The sequence below is a fragment of the Lissotriton helveticus genome, chromosome 6 (genome assembly GCF_964261635.1).
Source record: "Lissotriton helveticus chromosome 6, aLisHel1.1, whole genome shotgun sequence".
Classification (NCBI taxonomy): domain Eukaryota; kingdom Metazoa; phylum Chordata; class Amphibia; order Caudata; family Salamandridae; genus Lissotriton; species Lissotriton helveticus.
The window spans coordinates 1,918,496,656-1,918,502,655 of record NC_136067.1 but is presented as its reverse complement, the minus strand read 5'-3'; positions in this window follow the sequence as shown (position 1 = coordinate 1,918,502,655).

Below are 6,000 nucleotides of genomic sequence, written 5' to 3'. Positions count from 1 at the left end.
ACAGCCCTGGTGTGGTTCCTGAATGGCTTTCTGCCACCACCAGACGAATGTATGACGTTACAATGCATACATTTACAACGCATGCCTTTACAACACAGTTTTTACATCGCAACATCCTTTACAACGCACTGCATTACATGGCATGACACTACATCACATTTTTAGAAACTACCTTTACAACGCATTCCATTACATCGCATTATAACTTTACAACACATACTATTACAACGCATACCATTACGTTCAATTTAAGGTACGTATTGGATAGTATAGGGGTCAAAATTACTATTCTAACTCCAGGCGGTGCAACAGTAGGGTAAGTGTTGGATAGTGTAGGGGTACAAATTACTATACTAACTCCAGGGGGTGCAACAGTAGGGTAAGTGTTGGATAGTGTAGGGGTACAAATTACTATTCTAACTCCAAGGGGTGCAACAGTAGGGTATGTTTTGGATACTGTAGGGGGTACTATGCGTTGTAATGGTATGCGTTGTAGTGACATGCGATGTAGTGTCATGCGTTGTAAAGCCTGCGTTGTAGTGACATGCGTTGTAAAGAATGTTGCGATGTAATGACTGCATTGTAAGTGTAGTGCGATGTAGTGGTTGCGTTGTAGAGGGTGTTTCCCCCCCCAGACAGGTTTCTGGACCCCTGAGTTGAGAGCCCCCACTCTCTGGGTCCTGAAAACAAGTCCATCCTGAACAGAGGTGTCATGCATCCTCCCCCAGGATGGGCAGGGTCCACAAAGGGGAAGCTTCAAATGTTTTCCACCTTTGTTAGAGGCCCCAGCCTCAGCTGCTATCAGCAGCTGGCTCCCACTGGTTCTGGCCCCCACTTTGGGTGGGAGAATCAGCAGGACAACCTAGAAAGAAAGGAAGGTGTATCCACCTTTTTTCAACTCCACCCCTCAGGTAGGGGAGGCGAAGTGAAGCACACATCTCAGCCCCCACCATCTTGAAGATGAGGGAAGTCCCCTTATCAAGATGCAGCATATGCCTCCCTCCCACTGGAGGGTGACATGAGAGTGGGTGTAGACACCTCAGGGAAGGGACCTATTGGTCCCGACCTGCACACCCCTGTAACCCCCCTAAATCTAGTACTTAGGGGCACTCCTAAACCTTGCTCCTTAGATTCGGCGACCTAAGAAGAAGAAAGACCTAAGAGCCGTGTAGCAGTGGATAAGAAGACGACGACTGACTTAGCCCCAGCTCTACCGGCCTGTCTCCTCCTCCAGCGACCCTGTTTCAAGGAATCTGCATGGTCCCGCAACCTCAAGAACCCCAGAGAACCTGTGCTGTCTTTGACAAAGACTCCTGTCTCCCGTGGACACATATTTGTCCAGCAAAGAAACCAACACCAGCCTCCAGATCCAGGCGGATATGCAACTCTGCACCCGACGCCCATTGCTTGAGTTTGAGTGACTCACCTATCCTGTGAAGTCTCCCCGGCGATCCTGGCCTGGTCTGCATTGGTGCTGACCTCTCCAGGAGCCCCACCTCGACGCATGCAGCTGATTTTCTGAGGGTCCCCCCGACCGTGACTGGAACTAGCTGAGAAAACCAGACACCAAAAGGCACGCCTACATCCTCCACCCTCCGACTCTGGGCAGCCCAGCTGTCAGTTCCCAGGTGTCCCCAGCTATCCAACTTACCTGCCCCGCCACTGCTCGCCTTCGTCCAGCCTCCTGGTCCAAGCCTGCAGCCTCTCTCTGAAACTGATGACTGCCATTGGAAAGCATTTGGCGTCTGATGCTGATTTGCACCCTGCACCCAGATGCCCCTGTGCCGCTGGTGGTGTAGCTTTGGTGCTGCACTGTGGCTCCCCTCTGTGCTCACTTCAACCCCTAGGGCACTTGACCTAAGACCCTGGGTACCTACCTGCAAACCGTGCCTCTTCGATATACCCCAGGCTCTATTGGATAGCATTGGTCCCAGTGACCTCTGCACCCAGCTGCCCCAGTGCCGTTGGTGGTGCAGCCCCTATCTAGTCTTGAACCTTGCCCTGTGTTGTCCTAAATCCCTCAAGCCTGGAGAAGTAAGTTGAGTACCTATCTGAAAATTGTTTACCATTCTTTTCCTCCATAGGATTGCATTGTAAGTATATCTGTTGCATTGAACTGTCTAGCTGTATCACTGCCAAAGCTTACAAATGTACTTGATTGACATTTACAGGAAGCATTCTTAAAACTGTAAAACTTTTAAGTGCATTTACAAAACATTACTGCATTCTTGAAAAGTATTGCTACTTTAACAACACTGCGAAACTTATCTGCACTAAGTGATTCTTGGTTCTAGAATAAAATAACAAAGTAACAACTTTTTATACAAACCAATTGGTCTGGATTCAGTCTTTGAGTGTGTGCTATCTCTGATAAGCCTACCTGCTCAGCCCAGCTACCACTAAATTGAGAGTAAGGTATTATCTAATTTAACCTCTGCCAAACCTTTTGGGACTCACTAGACTATACACAATATACCTCTTTTTTAGTGTAGTATATGCAGAGCCAGTGTAGGAAAGTAGGATTTGCTTCTTATGGTTACTCCCACTTTTTGCTTGATGTTACAGTTTTTGACTAGTCTGACTGGGATCCTGCTAATCAGGATCCCAGTCTATCTGCTTTCTCCGTAAAATGTATTGACATATACTTAGGTACACTCCAGATTTGGATACTGGGGTACTCTTATAAGTCCCTAGTATATGGTACACCTGTGCCTAGGGCATAGGTACCCCAGAGGCCACCCATGGGCTGATGCATGTATTATGACACCCATGAGAAGCCATAAAAAATGGAACTACAGGTCTACCATTGCAGCCTATATAAGCTGGTGCATGCACCACTTACGATAGATATTGGTTTACTACACTTAAAACCTATAAGTCGCCCCTAAAGCAGGCCTTAACAATCCTGAAGGCAGGGTGCTGGGTTTTACATGAGAGGGTGCCCCTTCATGAGCATAGCCCCTCTACAGCCTTCAGAGACCATTCTCCTGGTTTGTCTGTGACACAGCCAGACAAATAGATAGAGGTGCATTATATCCTCTCGATAAATGTTATCTCGAAAACGGCTGAAACAAAACATGTCTTGTTTGGTATCAAACACCTTGGAATCATACCTCCAAACCGGTAACCGGTGTGGTAGGTTTGATTCCACACTTCTGAAGCAAGCTTTGTGGGTCCCTGGTCTTCCCAATACCAGCCTTCTCTACCCGGACAGCACAAAGGGTTGCTGCCGACCAGATACACATTTCTGTCCTCCTGCTGCTGAGCTAAGCTCGAGGAGAGGAAGGCAGCACAATAGGCATCCTATCACAGGGAGGTGTGACCACCTCCCAGGCAGGATTTAGTGTATTGGAGCTGGGTGGTTGCACTTCCAAAGTGCCTGAAAGTCTGCACGAGGGGCACATTTGGTGTCCCTGTGCATAGACCAGCTCAAACCAGTTCTGGGAGCCGTGGGCTACTGCTCTGGTGCGAAACTGGACAAAGGACATGGGTGTAACCACCCACCTGTTCTGAACCTCCCCTGGGAGGGTCCCCTGAATCTGTCCAACCCTCTTCCGTGTGTACAAAAGGGCTTAACTGGCTGTAGGAACCCAGATTCAACGTGGACAAGATTCTGAACACGAAACCACTGACCTTCGACCGTCTGGACACTCTGGACTTCGCCTAGGCCAGGGCTTTGTCTACCTCTCCGTCAAAAGCATTGTCTGTGCCAGTGCACCATACAGGCTCCGTGTAGGACCTGTGCAGCATCAAGGACAACTAAAGTATCTCCCTTGGGGTGAAGGAGTCACTCCCCTGCATTTGCAGGCACTGTAACGCAACTGACCAGTTTGCTGATCCGAGCTCCTGCGGACTCTGAAAGCTCCAGCAACACAGGAGGTAGGTTCCTACGTTCCTTGAGGTCGAGCTGCCCTCTCACCAAGTTTGAGGCCAGTATCCCTCCTGTGGACAGCATAACCCGAACCCTCGTGCACCTTGTATATTAGCAAGTGCGTATGCTTGTTGGTATCCCCCAACTTTGTGCATTGGGCTGTCGATAGCCCCAACCTCTGCGCTCATTTCAGACCAAGGACTTTGGCCTCCTCGCATTCTGTGCCCTGCAAGCTTTTGTTTGGTGAAACTGCTAAAGGTCCCCTTGCGACTCCTGTGCCTTCGGCTTGTGATTCCATTTAAGGGACAATCCTGATTTTCTTGGGCTCCCCTGCTTGCTCCAGGCCTGCCCTGACTCCCCTTGCTATGGTGAGTCCTCTCGTCCTTGTTGGGCCAGACGTAACCTTTCTTGACCTGCTTCATGTGTTGCCGTTGCCAAGGCTTGTTGGTGCTCCCGCTGAACACCGACCCTTCAGCACTCAACATCCTTCGTGGGACAGCCATATCGAAATACTGGTCGTCCTCGACATCTCCTGGTCCCTGCAGCTGTAGAGTCAAGGTCTCCTTCTTCGCACCTGAAGCACCCAACATCGGTGGGCATTTGTCTACCGAGCCCCTGGTCATCCTGAGTGACCTAGACTCTGTCCCCTCTGCTTTCAGGTTCCATCCATCAAGAATCTACCTGCGGATTCCATCAGACACTTTTCTTCTTTGCAGTAGTGGCATTTCTTTGAAGACTCCCACTGAGAAATATGGCGGTTTCCGACGCCACTGCGGCCCTATGCACCCGGCTTCCCTGGGATAGGTAACTCTGGTACTTTGGTATCTACAGATGGGGTTGCTCTCCAACCTTCTATCTTCCAAAGGGTTTCCTCGTAATCCTCTGATAAGGGTTCTTAAACTTTAAAACTGCAACCGCGACTCTCCCATTGAATTGTACGTAGCACATGTTCTCACACTGCACCCGTCCTCGGTGGGGTCCCTACTTACTCACCTTGGGTGGTTCCTTGGGGTCCCAGTGATTCTACATCCTCTAGACATTGTCTTGACTCGAGTCGTGGTTCTTATACCACTATTTTAGTATATGGTTTAGTCTCTCCCTGGAGCCCACTGTGTATTAGTGCTACTTACGATTGATTCTGTGCTAAAGTATTGTGTGCTTTGTGTTGATCTACGTGTAGCAGATACTATGAGGTATTTAAGGTGTTATAATAATAACTATATATTCTTATAACTCCTGAGTGGTTCTTCTTTCATTTAACCAATACAATAAGGTTGCACTCAAAACAAGCTGCTTAACATTCCTTCAAGTCTAATCCTGAAGGCTGCTCTCCACAGCTACCACTTGGATAGCTTTCTAAGGTTATCTTTGACCTATTAAATCACTATAAGGGTTGTTTTGACTGGTGGAAGGTGACCACTTTAATTAGTGGACATCATATACCAGGCCACCTTCTCACAGCCAGCCTCCTACACTCGCTATACGTGTAGCAGCTATGATGCCAAGAATGCTGAAAAGATGTTTGTACAAATTGGTAACCAAGTAAGAGTAAGATATCCCAAAAAAGAAAATCAATATGAACAAATACAGTGAAACCCGGTGGGTAGTCAGAACTAAAGCCACAGATGTCTTGCTAGACAATGGCCAGTAGTGGAATGGGTCAAATATTGTTGTCGTGAAACCCACTGAACCCTCAGTCGGACCCATGTTCGATCATGGTGGAACACCAGAAGAAGTAGACAGGGCTGAAACTGACGTACACCGTGGTGATGATGGTGTGAGAACAAGTGATGAATGTTCCATCAATGTTCCCTTGCCAAATGAATGAACCAATCCTGTGGACAGTGTTTGTGCCAGAACAAATGCTGCTTCTTATATTCGATTTAAAGACTATGTACTGAAATAAATTGATTAGATGGAAAAGATGTAATATGCTGAGTATTTATATGCCTTTATGTAGCTTGCATCCTCCCTTGCCCTTCACCAGTCCCAATCCTTCCTGCCTTTCGTGTGAGTGCATGTGGGGCCAGCACGCTAACAAGTTATAGAATGTTGAAGGGGGTTATCGGTTGTTGGTGGAATTAAAGGCATTCCGTGAAGACCTGTTCTGGAATAAAGACCTTCCACTT